Source organism: Rhinopithecus roxellana, chromosome 3 (genome assembly GCF_007565055.1).
Source record: "Rhinopithecus roxellana isolate Shanxi Qingling chromosome 3, ASM756505v1, whole genome shotgun sequence".
Taxonomy (NCBI): domain Eukaryota; kingdom Metazoa; phylum Chordata; class Mammalia; order Primates; family Cercopithecidae; genus Rhinopithecus; species Rhinopithecus roxellana.
The window spans coordinates 40931339-40948135 of NC_044551.1; the positions used below are offsets into that span (position 1 = coordinate 40931339).

The 16797-nt window shown below is 52.8% G+C and overlaps 1 protein-coding gene across 1 annotated transcript in view; it reads right to left on the reverse strand.

Annotated features, from left to right (window-relative positions):
- NDST1 (N-deacetylase and N-sulfotransferase 1) overlaps positions 1 to 16797 on the reverse strand; it is a 72944-nt gene that overhangs the window by 39076 nt on the left and 17071 nt on the right. Inside the window, 1 exon segment of the mRNA XM_010373648.2 lies at positions 10433 to 10512. The gene's annotated coding sequence lies outside the window, so the exon portion shown is untranslated.

The following is a 16797-nucleotide window of genomic DNA, read 5'->3' on the forward strand; positions in this document are numbered from 1 at the left end:
TGGGCATCTGCAATGCAGTGGGATAATTGTGACAGATGGGGATGGGAGGGGTATTTGGAAGAACTCAGGGGTCCTTAACTCTTCTGGCAGGGAAGGCTTCCTGGAGGAAGGATACCTAAGCTGACCAGAATAAGAAGTAAGGGTTGGGGAGGGGTAGACAGAGGAAATGGCACATACCACAGCTTAGAGATAAGAGCATGTGTGGAGCTTTCCAGTGACTCCCTGCAATTCTAGCTGAGAGCAGGGCAAGAAGGAGCAGGTGTCCTGGGCAGAGCCAGGAAGGCTGGGGTGACTGGTCCTGTTTATACTCAGGGTACCCAGGTGTCCCATTTACCACTGATAAGGGCAGCCTGCGGCAGCAGCCCAGCCCCACCCCTTGGCCTAGGGCCAGGACAGAAGCACAGTGGAGAGGAGGTGGGGATGCCCTGATGGTGCCCCGCCCACGTTGGCCACCCAACCCCACGGAAGCGGGGGAGAGCAGCCACCAGCCACTCCTCGCAGGTCTGAGTGCAGTGGTCAGTGACCCTCTATCAGATTAACAACCTTTCAGAGTGTGAATTATGCAGCTCAGAGTCTCAGGAATGTGGGAGCCACGAACCCCTGTGGGAATCTGACATTTTTCAGACATAAAAAATATGCACATTAAAAAATGCACATAGTTGCCAGAGGTTGGGCGTTGAGAGTATGAATCAGCGGAGCAAAGAGAATTTTTTTGGCAGTGAAACTATGTGTATGAGACGACGATGGTGGATACATGTCATTATACATTTGTCCAAACCCACAGAATGCATACCACCAGGGCTGAACCTGAAAGTAAACTATGGACTCTGGGTGATAATGATGTGTCAATGCAGGGTCATCTGTTGTAACAAATTTACCACTCTGGATTGGGCACAGTGGCTCACACCTGTAGTCCCCTGACCCTGGGAGGTGGAGGCAGGAGGATCACTTGAGGCTAGGAGTTTAAGACCAGCCTGGGCAATATAGCAAAATCCCTATCTCTACAAAAAAAAAAATGAGCCAGGTGTCAGAGAATGTGCCTGTAGACCCAGCTACTCAGGAGGCTGAGGCAGGAGGATCACTCGGGCCCATGAGGTCAAGACTACAGTGGCCATAATTGTGCCACTGCATTCCAGCCTGAGCGACACAGCAAGACACTATCTCAAAAAAAAAAAAAAAAAAAAAAAGTACCACTTTGGTGGGGGATGTTGATAATAGGGGAAGTTGTGTGTGTGTACAGGGGAAGAGGGCATATGGGAAATCTCTGTACCTTACTTTCAATTTTGCTGTGAATGTAAAACTAAAAATCTAAACAATAAAGTCATACACACACACACACACACACACATATATATATATACAAACACATACACATATGCTAGAAAATGTCATAATAGTGTGGTGGCTCTCGCCTGTCATCCCAGCACTTTGGGAGGCTGAAGTGGGCAGATCACTTCAGGTTCAGGTTAGGAGTTCAAGACCAGCCTGCCCAACATGGTGAAACGCCATCTCCACTAAAAATATAAAAATTAGCTAGGCATGGTGGCAGGCATCTGTAATCCCAGCTACTCGGGAGGCTGAGGCAAAAGAATCACTTGAACCCGGGAGGCAGAGGCTACAGTAAGGCAAGGTCGCACCACTGTACTCCAGCCTGTGCAATAGAGCAAGACTTCGTCTCAAAAAAATATATATCATAATAATTTCAAGGAGTTCAGAGCCTCCCTGTCACCCATCCACAGACCTAAAGTCCTAGACTAATGGACCCTACTGGTTACACGTGCAGACTGGAGCCAAGTGGCTTCAGTTCAAAACTAAGCTCCACCACCTAGTAGCTGTGTAATCTTGGGCAAGTTATTTAACTTCTCAGTGCCTCAGTTTCCTAGCATGTAAAATGGAAATTCTACCTACTTCCCACGGTTGTGAACATTAAATGAGTCGATACATAAGATGCTCAGAACCATGCCCGGCACACAGCTGCTGTTATCACGCACCCCTGTTGCTTATTTAACATACTTATGACAATCCCTCACGATGCGGATCACAGCTTAGCTCACGAAGTGCTTTCAAGCTCATCCCTCTCTTGAGAGTCTGACAGCCCTAGGACTCAGGCAGGGGAGGGGAACTCATTTCACAGAGGGAGAGCAAGGGCTGAGGCAGGCAGGCACCAGACACACTTATTACACAGAGAGCCAGGCAGCCAGGGCCGTTGTCCTCCTCTCACAGCATGCCTGAAAAGCAGCCCTATCTCTGGGGGCTGTGGGCCTTACTGGGAGCTGGCTGGCTGCCTGGATAGAAGCCAGGAAGCTAAAGATAAGGCCATGGCAAAACGCAGGGCAGAGGGAGAGCAAGGTAGCCCCTGTTCTCAAAGAAGGCCAAATACCCTGGGGTGCGGGTGGGCGGGGGGAAGTCAGTTGCTTTGTAGCAAAGTGCTGGCCACTCAGCCTGCTGGCAAAGAGGATTCCAGCACAGCCCCTCTGCAACCCACTCAGAGGCTGCCACCCTCCATCCAAGGCCCTCCTCACCCGCCTGCACTCCAGAGCTCCCGAGGCTCAAAGGATAAATAACTGAGGGGCTCCTAATCCCCCTGGAGCCACCAAGGCCTCAAGGACAGCTGGGGCCTCAATGACCCCCACCACCGTGGGCCTGCTGGGCCTCACAGACATCACCAGCAGTTTCCCCTAAATTCCAGCCTCACCCAGACAGTCACCAATCTCGGGCAAGCATCGAGGCTTTTGCTGATGAAACTCCCATTGCCTGGAATGCCTCCCCCGACCCCTTGGGACACTTACTCATCTTTCAAGATCCCAGTTCCAAAGTCATGACCCCTCTGAAGTCATCTCCAACCACTGCCCCCTCTCCCACTCCTAAGTCTCATTCCTCAGGCTCCCGCCTCATCCCCACTCCACGGTGCAGAGGCTGAAAACCAGGACCGTGGAGGCCAAAAAAATGCAGACTGTGCTCTTTGGCTTGCACAGTATTTTTCTTTAATTTGGGATTTGTTAGCAACATTGTTAAATCAGGAGATTTTACATAAAAGTCAGAACTTCCAACTTTTCTCTAAAGAGGGCAAGTTCTGGTGACACTGGGCACACATCCTCACCCGCCACCATCAGCTGAGGCACTTAGAGAGCCAGCCTCAAATGGGCCGTGTATCCTGCAGTTAACACCATCAGCATCTCTATGTACAGTTTCATAGCCAACCTCTTCCCTTCATTTGGCTTCCTGCCCAGGCCCTGGGTGTACCTGAGCATGTGGTCTGTGCAGAGTAAACTGGGGGCATTCCTACACATGGCTCTACCTGTAGCCTGCAGATCTGTGGGGCAAGACCAGGGCTTACTGACCTCTGCACAGGCCCTCACCGGCACCCGGCACAGAGCCCTCAGCACAAAACATGTCCTTTCTTCTTCCTCCCCCCATGCCTGGGTGCCACTCAAGGGCAGGAACCAACTCTGATTCATCGTGGAAGCTCCTGCTTTTCCCAGGGTCAGGTCCTTATTGAATACTCAGGATATGAATGAATGAGCAGCTGTTATTATTTCCAATTTACAGATAAGAAGACAAAGACTGCAAGGTGAAGTGACTGGCCACAGTCACATGGAAACCACCAAATCTTGACTCAAATGGGTTTCCTTCCTGACTTTGAGTTTGGTCTTTCATTCCTCCATGAAACCCAAGGGTTTCCTCAATAAAAGTAACACCAACAACGTTATAATTATCATCATTATGAATACTGCCGCCATACCTTCAGCACATAATATGAGCCTGGCACTGTACTAAGCACTTTTTTTTTTTTTTTTTTGAGACGGAGTCTCACTCTGTCACCCAGGCTGGAGTGCAATGGCACGATCTTGGCTCACTACAACCTCTACCTCCCAGGTTCAAGCAATTCTCTCACCTCAGCCTCCCGAGTAGCTGCGATTACAGGCACCCACCATCATGCCCGGTTAATTTTTGTATTTTTGTAGATACAGGGTTTTGCCATGTTGGCCAGGCTGGTCTTGAACTCCTGACCTCAGATGATCCACCCACGTCAGCTTCCCAAAGTGCCAGGATTACAGGCGTGAGCCACCACGTCCAGCCAGCCCTTTTTATACCTCATTTCATGTAATCCTTACAACTAATATTGTTATCCACATTTACAGTTGAGTAAAATAAGGCTCAGAGAGGTTAAGTCACTTGCCCCACATCTAGTCAGTGGCAGAGCTGAAATGTGAACCCAGACCCCATGGGTGGGGGAGATAACTCCACAGCCTTCAGAGGAACCTTGGCTTGGGGTAGGCAAGGGCATGACGGGAACCTCAGCCACAAAGGCCAGTGGCCCACAGTCCTCAGCCAGGCTCCCACTGCACTCCCCTAGCCCTAGCCCCAGCTTTCCCTGCCAAGGTGCTGAGGATAATGAATGAGATGCTCTGGTCGTCATGGAGATGCCATGGCAACGCTGCACTTTCGGGAAATACCACGGTAACCGTGGCCACTGCTCTGGAGTTGAAGTCACTCTATCTAACATCCCCACCTGAAAACACTCCCCTGGACCCATAAGAGAAGAGGGGCAGAGGTACAAGGGCCTTCTTACAGGAGCAAGCTGTCCAGAGACTGGGACCAGGGAAGGGGGTCCAGCTTGGGCCTGTGATGAATGCGTGGGCTCCAGGAATGAGCCCAAGAGCTCCGTAAGAGCAGGTATGGAGAAAGAGCAAGCCATGCCTTTCACGGTGAATTGTGCCCAGTAACCCAACTCACATGTACACAGTGCCTACTGTGCACACCCTTCTTTTTTTTTTTTTTTTTTTTTTGAGACGGAGTCTCGCTCTGCCGCCCAGGCTGGAGTGCAGTGGCCGGATCTCAGCTCACTGCAAGCTCCGCCTCCTGGGTTTACACCATTCTCCTGCCTCAGCCTCCCGAGTAGCTGGGACTACAGGCGCCCGCCACGTCGCCCGGCTAGTTTTTTATATTTTTTAGTAGAGACGGGGTTTCACCGTGTTAGCCAGGATGGTCTCGATCTCCTGACCTCGTGATCCGCCCGCCTCGGCCTCCCAAAGTGCTGGTATTACAGGCTTGAGCCACCGCGCCCCGCCTACAAACCCTTCTATTTCACTCTAGTGACGACGGCTAGCATAACAGTTAAAGGCCCAGACTGGAGCTAGCCTGCCTGAGCTTGAATCTTTGAATCTTCTCTTTCTTTTTTTAAGAGTCTTGCTCTGTTGCCCAGACTCACTCTAGCCGCCTCCTACTGGGTTCAAGCTTTGAGTGATTTTTGAACCACAGCCTCCTGAGTAGCTGGGATTACAGGCGTCCACCACCACGCCCAGCTAATTTTTGTATTTTTAGCAGAGACGGGGTTTTGCCAAGTTGCCCAGGCTGGTCTCGAACTCCTGACCTCAAGTGATCCACCTGCCTCGGCCTCCCAAAGTGCTGGGATTATAGACATGAGCTACTGTGCCCAGCATATTTTCATTTTTTGAGACAGTGTCTTTCTCTGTTGCCCAGGCTGGAGTGCAGGGGCACATCACACTTACTGCAGCCTTGACTTCCCATGCTCAAGTGATCCTCCTACCTCAGCCTCCCAAGCAGCTAGGACTACAGGCTTGCGCCACCATGCCCAGCTAATTTTTTAATACAGACAAGGTATCCCTATGTTGCCTAGGCTGGTCTTGAACTCCTGGTCTCAAGCAATCCTCCTGCCTTGGCTTCCCAAAGTGCTGGGATTACAGGTACGAGTCACTGCACCCAGCTGGGGCTTGAATGTTGGCTCCATTATTTACCAGCCTCATGGCCTTGGAGCAAATCTCTCAACCTCTCTGAACCTCAGTTTCACTAACTCTAAAATGGGGTTTACACTACTTATCTATCTTGCAGGGTGGCTGCCAAGACAAAGAGAGATGAGGCATGTAAAACACTGAGCTCAGTGCCTGGCACAGGGTAATATAAGCTAATAAAATGATTACTCAGTAACAGATTTGGAAAGTGAAGCTCAGGAAGGAACTGGCCCAAGGCCACATATCAAATTAGTAGTCAATTGAGAAAGAGAGAGGAAGGGAGGCCAGGCTGACGCCAGAGGGAAGAAGCAAGAGAATGGGATCCAGGAAGGAGGTCTGAGATCTCTCTGGGAGTGCGGAATAAGCAAAGGACCTGTTTCCTCATCCTGTATTTATTGAGCACCACTAGGTGCCAAGCATGCCACTAGGCACTGAAAATGCATTGGCGACCATGACCTTCCCTTAAGGGTTTCTAGAGGTATCTGGAACCCAAGGTTTCATGTCTCTGGTACGACATGGCTGCAGTGAATGGGGAAAGATGCCCACGGCCCTTAATGCTCACCCAGCCCACATTTTATTTCCAGCCTAGGTCACTCTTGACAATGCCCTCTGTGGACCACACACCTCTCCCCACTCCCTCAACACACACACCACACTCACATGCACACGACAGGCTCAAATGGCATCATCATAGACATCTGAGCCACATGCACAGGGGGTGGGGGATGAGAGGAGGTCAGTGTAGAAAGAGCTCTGCCAGCAGTCTCAGAAGGATGTGAATGGGTACCTGGGCTTGGGCAGGGACTTGAGCAGGGGAGGGCAAAGCAGTGGCTGCAGGCCCGGGAACAGGTAGCCCCACATGCACCCAGGGCCACTGCCCATAGCTGATCCAGCACCTTCTAGCCCGTCACACCCCCAGCACAGTCACATCATCATCCCCCACCCAGCCACACCCCACAGCTTCCTAGCTCCACTAGCCACCCTACCACAGCCTGCCCCACCCACCACATCCAGCCCAGCAAGGAAAATCCTCCACATTTGCTTCCCAGCTGTGCGGGAGTTTCTCCAGCGTGATTACACCCCTGGGAGGCCGAGACCAGAAGCAAATCTCTTCCTCTGCTAGAATTTGCTGCATGCCCCATCCCCCATCACCCCCACAGTGCTGCCTGGCCAGGGGCCAAGCTGCCGCCTGTCACCCCAGAGTCCAGGACCACCACCACCAGGAAAGAGACTGTTGGAGGTCTGGCTCAGAGTCACAGGGCCACAGAGAGCACAGTCTGCCCTGCAGTAAGCCCCTGGGGACACTGAGACCCAGAGAGAGGAAACGACCTCCTGGCCTTGTGCCATCTGGTGTGCCCCACCCTCATTTATCTTGGTCCATTTTCTTGTCCATGAAAACCCTGTCCCTCCTCCTCCAATGCCAGCCTCAGCAGGGACGTGAACATACCTGCTCTGGATTTCTAAAGTCCTGGGTGAGCTCCCCTGCTCCACATCCCACCATGCAACACCAGGTATCAGTTGTCCTTGCAACTAGAAAGCGGGGCTCCCAACTTCACTGAAAGCTTTGCAAGGCACAAGCCGTCTCCTACCCACAGCAGGTACTCAAGAGCCTTGTGCCCTTGCCAATTACCTTCCCCTCTGCGAATCTGCTACGCAGCATCTCCAAGCTAAATGCATTAATAACATTAACTTCCATTTATGAGACATGCCATGTCTGTGTTACGTGCCATTATTTCAACCTTACCACAGCACCATGACCTAGATTCCCCCCATTATACGGATAAGAAACTGAGGCCCAGAGAGGCTAGTCACTTGCTACAGCCCCCAGAGCTAATAAGAGGGCGAATGGGAACTTCAGCACACAGTTGCTGGGCTACAGAGCCTGGGCCCCTCATCCCCCATCTCCACAGGCCCTTTGTGATCACCTAAGACAGCTAACACTTGCCAGATGCCCTGCACATCCCATTCTCCATTCCCTTTGAATAGTTTTCTGTGTTTGTTTTCATCCATTTTATAATGTGTTTTAGTATCACAAGCAGCCTCTAGTGATCTTTCTTGGAAGTAGCCCACAGATACCCATCAATCAACAAGGAAACAAAGCATTAAGCACTACTGTTTCACTCCGTGGTTCTCAACTTGTGAATCTGTTCTGGGTTACCTGGCAGGGAAGGCCCAACGGAAAACCTCAGGAACTTAGATCTCACTTGTTGAGAATCTGTCCTACTTCCAACAGGGCTTGAGTTGCGAGTTTACCTTTGTACCAGCTCTGAAAAAAAGGGCTTACCGAGCAAACATACCAGACAGCCTGGGGGCGGGGCCATGTGGGAAACACAGCAGGTCACCTGCCACCCTCCTGTCCCAAGGACAGGACAGTCCTGACAGTCCCACTGAGGCTCTTCACGCACACCAAGGTTGTCAGGTCCCTCACACAGAATGTTATGCAATAGCCACAAAGCTTCCCAAAACGGGGCTCTCTGCCCACCCTATCCCCAAATCTGCCTATGCCAGAGTCAAATCCATCCAGAACTATTTTTTTCTTAGGCTCAGATCACAAACACTCAAAAGGAACAAAGCAGCATATTCAAACACATATCATAACCTCCCTCACTGGTGGCCAACATTAAGCGCCTGCAAACATCTGGGACTGTGCCAGGAGCCTTCCCTGCTCCAGCACGCTCAATCCTAACACCCTGAAAGAGGTGTCACTGCTATGAGCACTTTACAGACAAGGAAATGGAGGTTCAGAGAGGGTAAGTAACTGCTTGAGGTCACACAGCTGGGCAGAGGTGGAGCTAGGATGCCCCTCCCAGCCCACCCCAGAGCCCCTGTTCATGACCCCTCTGCAGTCCTACTTTCCACACCATTCCCAAGCCAGGTCTGCAGCCCAGGAGAAAGGCTTCCTGCAGGCGACCGGCCCCAGGGCTGCTGACCCGGCTTCTCTAGCTGAGCTTCAGCCTCCTGGGAAAGCCTGCACTGCAGAGAGGTGCACCATGGGACCCAGCAAGGCAGGACTTCAGCCAGAGGGTCCTCATGCCCCCATCAGGTACCCCAACACAAGAAAGGGGGAGGAGGGCGGCTGGGCGCAGTGGCCCCTGCCTGTAATCCCAGCACTTTGGGAGGCTGAGGAGGGCGGATCACAAGGTCTGGAGATTGAGACCATCCTGGCTAACACAGTGAAACCCCGTCTCTACTAAAAATACAAAATTAGCCAGATGTGTGGCACATGCCTGTAATCCCAGCAACTCCAGAGGCTGAGGCAGGAAATCGCTTGAACCCAGGAGGTGGAGATTGCAGCGAGCCGAGATGGCGCCATTGCGCTCTAGCCTGAGCGAAACTCCATTTCAAAAATAAAAAAGGGCGGGGGGCACCTCCTGCTCCAGGCAGAGGCCTCATGCTAAGGAAGAGACAGGAGCAAGGGTCAGAAGCAGGAGATCTCAGCTAGCAGGGCACCACAAAGGACAATGGTGAGCACCTCACTTCACGGCCTGGCACATGCCAGGCACTTTACCAAGCACTTCTCAACCCTCACTTCACTTATTTGTCATTTATGCCCACTGAAGTAAAAACAATTTTATCACACCCTGAGCTTCTCCCCTATCTGCCTCCCCTGCAGAGGAGCTGGGAAATGCGGGTCACCACCAGCCCCCACCCTCCTCATGCCCGACTCCAGGCCTCAAATACACCCTGAGAGATTCCAAGGCACAGGCAGACTCAGGGGCCTCCATCTCATGGATGCAGGCCAAAATCCATGCGGGCCTGGAAACCACAACAGCCTCCCAGTCCTTCCTGAGGCCCTGAACACTCAGGGGATAAGAGGTCATTGTCCCCTGAATGAGCCAAGCTCCCCCAGCCTGTGAGGTCAGGCAGAATGCTGGCCAGGAAGACAGAGGCAGGCGGTGCCACAGCCTCCATTGCTGCTTGTGAGTCTCTGGACAAGTCCCTTTCCTTCTCTGAGCCTCAGTTTCTGCAATTGCAGTGAGGGGTACGGACTACAGGAGACGTCTGTGACCTTCTGGGGGTTACAGAACTCTTTGAGAATCTAATGATGGCTATTAGCAGATTCTCTCCCTAGACACACAAATTCAGAGTGGTTGTGACTGGCCCCCATCAAAAGCCAAGTTAAGAACATGGAAATTCTCTAGGCGCCCCTCTGGCTTTGACAAGCCATGGTTCTCACAGTCTAGACAGGACCAAAGCCACAAACACAACATCAGAGAGCCCCGGGATCTCACCATTCCAGCTTCCCCCGTGGCCCTGAAGTAAATCTTTAACTCTTGGACCTGCTGGCTTCAGGTGGATTTGTGGACGTGCCCAGCTGTCTAGAGAAGCCACAGGAGAAACTGAGCCCTTCCTTCCCAGCCCTCAGCCTCCTCCTTCTCCTCCTCCATCAGGAATCTGCCAGGTCAGCCTGGACCTCTCCCTGGGGCAGTTCCAGGAGCTGCTTCTGATCTGGAATGAAGGTAGGACCCAGTGCCAGGCTCAAGGGCCAACCTGTACCCCCAGGCCCCTCCTGGGGACACACACACATACCACACACATACCACACACATACCACATCACACACGCGCACACACACACACACACACTCAGATGGACCTGGAAGGACGGGACAGGGCAGGGGGCCAGGGACAGTGGTCAGAGGGGACAGGAGCCAGGGAGAGAACCAGACCTAGACCCACCGGAGTTCCAGGCAGTGGCATGCGGTTCCTCTTCACTTCACCACGTCCTCTCGAACGTCCTCTCCTTAACACGGCCGCACCTAATCCCAGGGCCAGGAAAAATGGCATTACTGTTGGCCCAGTCCCCTCCCCAGGAGAAAGGGAAGGCAGAAGCAAGGGAGGGAGGTGGCCCTAGAGCACCCTGCGCCACCAACCACGTTCCTAGAAACCTCCACGCCCCCTCATGCCACCTCCCTTGTCAAGGCCTCCAGCCCCTACCTCCTTAACCTCAGAAAGAGGATGTCCTCCTCCGATTCTGCCCCATGCCCAAGGGACCACCGGCACCTCGCTTGCCTCACCCAAGCCCTGCCTGGAGGAGCCTTCCGTGGGAAAGGAAAAAGTATGTCCCTGACCCTCATGCCAGTGGGTCTTCTGACCCTCTCAAGAGAGGTAGCAGCCAACAGCTGGAGGAGCGCTCACTGGCAATAAGGATAACTGGGTCCCAGTTCCAGTCCTGGCCCTTCCCCCTCAGACCTCAGTTTCCCCACTTGTCCTGAGAAGAAGAGGAAGGACTGGTATGTCCAGCTGGTGGGAAAAGTGTCTATGATGCTGGCTTTTGGCCCCTGGCCCCACCCAGCTCAGCTGCCAGGCCCTTCCCTGTGCCCCACCCTGCAGAGGAGGAAGAAAGGTGACTGGCAACGGTGTGGAGGGTGTGAGAATCCACGCTGGAGCCTCAAAGTGCTAGAGCTGAAAAGGGTCTTACAAAGACAAGACCCAGAGAGGAGAAGCAACTTGGCCATGGTCACACAGAACACTGGAAAAGGGCCAGGCTGGCCAGGGCTTGCTTCTTGACAGCAAATGCTTAAAAGCACCCAGCTGAAAAGGTATTTGCCTTCTTAGGGGATGCCAAGGAGAGCACAAGGCAATGTGACAATGGTAGAATTGCAGGCTCCGAGAGCTGCAGTTAAAAAAAAAAAAAAAAGGTATGTTTATATGTGGGGCTTAAGGATGGAGATTGGGCTGGCTTTCCAGGCTCCTCATGTCACACCACATGAGTGGCCAAGGGTCCTGCCAGCCACAGGGAAATCCTAGGAGCCCCTTCCAGGGATTAGGAGCTTTGGCCACCTCTCAAGAAGTCACCTAAGGCCCAGCAGGCAGGTCCAGCAGTGGTGACAGGGAGAAAGGCTCAGATGGACACCCCACGACTAGTCCACTCTGGAAGATGCCAGAGCTTTGGAGAGACTGAAAATCCCCCAATCCCGTGGCCAGTGAGGACGGAAGCCAGGTGGGCTAGGGATAACACAGAGGAAGGGAAAAGCTTTGAGCCATCTGGAGCCACAAAAGCCCCCTAATCTCCTAGAGACCTGGTGGGCACAACACAGGGCCTGCTGAGACCAAGGAGGCTTCACTGAGGGCCCACATGAAAGCAGCCAGTCCCTGTAGACTTGCTGGGGCTTGTCATCAAGACAAAAGCTGGCCACCAACACGCCGTGGGGTGTTAAGGGGCTCAAAGTACTTACATGGAGGCGCAGCTGGCAGGGGGAGGGGGCAGGAGGTGGGGAGAGGTGGGGGGATAAGTGGGCCTGGCTTTCTCCAGGACACAGACAACAGCTAGAGAGCAGAAACACGGAGCAAAAAGCGCTGGGTGACCTACTTCACAGAGGCTCCTTTTAAAGGGGAATCGGGGGTCTCTGTGAGACTCCAGAAAGTATCTCGCAGGGGTCCAGAATAGTTCACAAGGCCAGGAGACCAGGGTTCCAGTTCTAGATCAGGGACTCAGCCAGGACTAGGATCAGGTGAGGCCAGCAAGGAGCCCTTAAGAAGGCACTCATTGCCAGGTGTGGTGGCTCACGCCTGTCATCCCAACACTTTGGGAGGTCAAGGCAGGTTGACCCAGGAGTTTGAGATCAAGAGTTCAACACCAGCCTGGGCAACATGGCAAAACCCCTTCTCTACAAAAAACAATTACAAAAATTATCCAGGCGTAGTGGCGTGTGCCTGTAGTCAGTTATGTGGGAGGGTTGAGGTGGGAGGATCACCTGAGCCAGCAGGTTGAGGCTGCAGTAAGCCCAGATCGCGCCACTGCCCTCCAACCTGTGCAACGTAGCTGACCCGCTCTCAAAAACAAAGCCTCTGATTCTCCACAATGTGCAAGCACACAGCGGGCACCTCCTGAGACACTGCACTTAGGATGATGCCTCACTTGCCTCATCCTAGGCCCAGCCTTACACAACCTGCCTGTGACCTCAGGCAAGTACCACTCCTTTCTCGGCCTCAGTTTGGTCACATAAAACAGGATCATGAAGCCAGGCATGGTGGCATGTGCCTGTAGTCCCAGCTACTCAGGAGGCTGAGGTAGAAGGATTGCTGGAAACCCGGGCATTCAAGGCCACAGTGAGCTACAACCGCACTACGGCACGCCAGCCTGGGAGATACAGCAAGACCCCATCTCTAAAAAAAAAAAAATTTTAAAGACAAATTAATTTAAAAAATTGAATCATACCATACGATTCCATAGACCCTCCTAAATCTAAGCTGGGTTATTCTGTAGGGAGCATAACCGAACTCTGCAGCAAATCCCCAGAAATGGGCACAGTGGCCCCAGCTCCCTGCCATCAATAACCTGTCAGTCACCACGTTGTCAGTCACCATGTTCCAGGCAGAATACACATTATACAACCACCTGATGCCACTATGTTCCAGACTCTTTGTTAAATGCTTGGCCTCTACTTGATCATGGCCTCGTTTTACAAATATGGAGCCTGAGGTCCATAGAAATTAGGCAACTTGCTTAAGGCCCCTGTTGGGAAGTGCTTAGCTGAGATTCGAACCACCGTCTGTCTGGTTCTTAATCCCCACATTGCACGGCATCAGCCACAGATAACACAAAACCCACCAGGGCTGGGGAAATGCCATCAGCTCTTTGCACCTCCCACATTTTCTAGCATATAATGCCGGAGCTAATGTGAAGGCAGGCTGGTGGACAGCCGGGAGCAGGTAGGCAGGGACAGGGAAGTCCGTATGGGCACTGAGCATTCCACAGATGAACCAGCCTCCAGCCCGGTCAGCTGCCCACCACTGTGGTTGGTTATAATGCCCTCATCGCCATCAGCATACCACAGCCACTGCTGTGCCATTTTTAAATCATTACACAGATGCAAAGCTTTTTCACAGGCATTGCTGTGGCATCACATGCCAACTTTATAAAAGTATAGCAGGGATTTCTTCCCCCTTTCTCAGAAAAGGAAAGTGGGGTTTCCAGAGGATAAGTGGCTTCCCAACACGCACACAGGAATGCAATGGTGGAGGTGAACTTGGAGACCACATCCTCTGCCTTCCAGTCCAAGCTTGGGTCTACTCCTCCATGCTCACGACTTTCTGTTCAACCAGTTGATGGGCCTTTGGGACAATGATGGCCATTTCTGAGAGTTTACTTGGTACCAGGTGTTGTATTCTGTATTTCACGCGTTATTCCATTTAACTGTCCTGACATTCCTGTAAACTAAGTATTGCTACTGTTTTCATTTCACAGAGACGGCGGCTCAGAAAAGTAGGGTATCATGCCCAAGGTCACCAGGCCAGGAAGGGGCAGAGCTGGCATCCAGAGTTCAGACTGGCTCCAGAGCCTGGGGCCTAAACCTCATGCTGCACAGCTCATTGGGGAGACTCTGTCACGGACTGTCAGTGCAGGGGACGGGAGGTAGACACATCAAATAGTGTGCGCATCTGGCAGATTATGGCAAGATTACGATAATGGAGGACAAACAAAGCTCTTAGGGAGCCCACAAGAGGGAGGTTGTTACAAACGTTCAGGCAGAAGGCCAGGAGTCTGTGCAGAAGACACAGGAACAGAGGGGAGTGACAGATATGAGGGAGGCGGCGTTGTGAGACCTTGGTCAAGTGCCTTGCTTTCTCCAGACCTCAATTTACCAAGCTGTTAAGAAAAGTGCTTGGAATATCTCCAGAACCCCCTCCATCCCTGAAGACTCTTGGGCCCTGGGAAAATAAGCAATGCCTGGTGACAGCCTGGCTGTGAGCCCTGGGGACTCTGAAATGTTCTTGGCTGTCCTGGCACAGCTCAACTGCTGGGAAACAGGCTTGCAGAAGCACAGGGCTTGGCTGGCATGCCTGGGCACCAGTGAAGTGTGGGTTCTGAAGGGGCCACATTCCGCCCATTGTCGACCTCTCCACGGCTCTGCTGGAGTAAGCACCACTCCGCCTGGATGCAGATCAGAAACCGAGGTCACTCCCAGTACCCAGTGGGCTGCCACTCCAGGCCCCGCCTGACCCACCAGCCCGGTCCAGAGCCCCACCTACACATAAATTAAGTCCCTTTGATGTCACTCACCTGCAAAGCCCTTCCCTCACGTTTCCCCAAGGCTGGCCACTGGGATATAGAGACAAGGGGTTCTATAGGAGGCCTTAAGGAAAATGACTACCTCACCCCAAGGGACCTGTGCAAAACAGAGGCTGCCCATGCCAAGCCAATGAAGACCCTTGGCTAGGGAAAGGAAGATGGTCCATTAGGGCCGGCCCGCAGCTCTCACTCTGCAAAGTGGAAGGGGCTCTTGGACTTGCTAAGAAAACTCAGCTCAAGTCTCCACACTCACAGCTGCCCCATCAAACCACATGCCTGGCATGCTCCTGTTCAATAACCTCCCACGGTTCCTCCCACTCACTAGGCCAAGCTCCTTACCTGCCTGCCTGCATGGGTCACTGTGAGCAGAGGCCTTTGTTAACTAGGTGTGCTATATGCCAGGGCCTTGCTAAGTGCTTTGTTTTTTTTGTTTTGTATATATATATATTTTTTTTTTTTTTTTTTTTGAGACGGAGTCTCGCTCTGTCGCCCGGGCTGGAGTGCAGTGGCCGGATCTCAGCTCACTGCAAGCTCCGCCTCCCGGGTTTACGCCATTCTCCTGCCTCAGCCTCCCGAGTAGCTGGGACTACAGGCGCCCGCCACCTCACCCGGCTAGTTTTTTGTATTTTTTAGTAGAGACGGGGTTTCACCATGTTAGCCAGGATGGTCTCGATCTTCTGACCTCGTGATCCGCCCGTCTCGGCCTCCCAAAGCGCTGGGATTACAGGCTTGAGCCACCGCGCCCGGCCTGTTTTGTATATTTTTTTGAGACAGAATTTCGCTCTTGTTGCCCAGGCTGGAGTGCAATGGCGCGATCTCGGGTCACCACAAGCAACCTCCGCCTCCCAGGTTCAAGCGATTCTCCTGCCTCAGCCTCCCGAGTCGCCGGGATTATAGGCATGCGCCACCATGCCTGGCTAATTTGTATTTTTAGTAGAGACGGGGTTTCTCCATATTGGTCAGGCTGGTCTTGAACTCCCAACCTCAGGTGATCCGCCCTCCTCAGCCTCCCAAAGTGCTGGGATTACAGGCGTGAGCCACCACACCCGGCACTAAGTGCTTTATGGACATTTCCTCATTCAACCTCACAGTAACCCTGTGAGGCAGGTACCATCATTGGCCCCTTTCTACAGATGAGAAAATTGAGGCTCAGAGAGGTTATGTTACTTGTCCAGAGTCTCACAGCCAAGCAGCAGGCAAGGATTCATGCCCACGCCTGCCTGACCCCAAGCCCAGATTTTTAACCACTGTGTCATGTGGCCTCCTCAAATACTCCCTGCCACCCTCAGAACCCTGGGGCCACCTCAACCCTTCTCCATACAGGAGGGGAAACCAAGGCAAAGAGCTCTGTTGGTAGCAAAGCCAGGATAAAGCCTGAACCTCTACCCCACCTTCCGCCCCCAACCTCGCCTACCCAGGAAGGAATTCCCTGCCAGAAGGCGTGCCAGGCAGAAAGGCTAGGACCATCACAGTGACAATGAGGCTTCAGAATCCGCCTTTTTCCTCTGTCCAAAAGGAAGAGAAAAGCAGAGGGAGGTTTGCAGAGAGAGAAAAGGACGTGAAGGGACCAGGAAACATTTGTTCTTAGAGAACAGACTCCTAGCATTGGGGTCCCCTCACACAACCCCTGTTGCTATTCCTGACAGCAACAGGAACATGCAGGTCCCAGGACCCATGTGCACCACGCCCCACCCCCACCAGCATAGGCCCCAACCCAGCACAGCTGACCCCAAATCTCAATTGCTCTCCCCAAACCTGCTTGTCCCGCAGCCTTCTCTGTCTTGGTAAATAGCAATACTGTCCAACTGTCCTTCCAGTTCCTCAAGCCAGAAAACTTGTGGTCAACACTCTCTTCTCACACCCCACATCTAATCCATCAGCAAATCCCATCAGCTCATCCTGCAAAATAAATCCAGAACCAACCCCTGGTTGCTCCCACACCGTCCCCACCCACCACTGACCCGGCCGACCTCTCTCGTGGCAAGACTGCAGCAGCCTCCCAGCCAGTCATCCTGTGTCCACCCCTCAC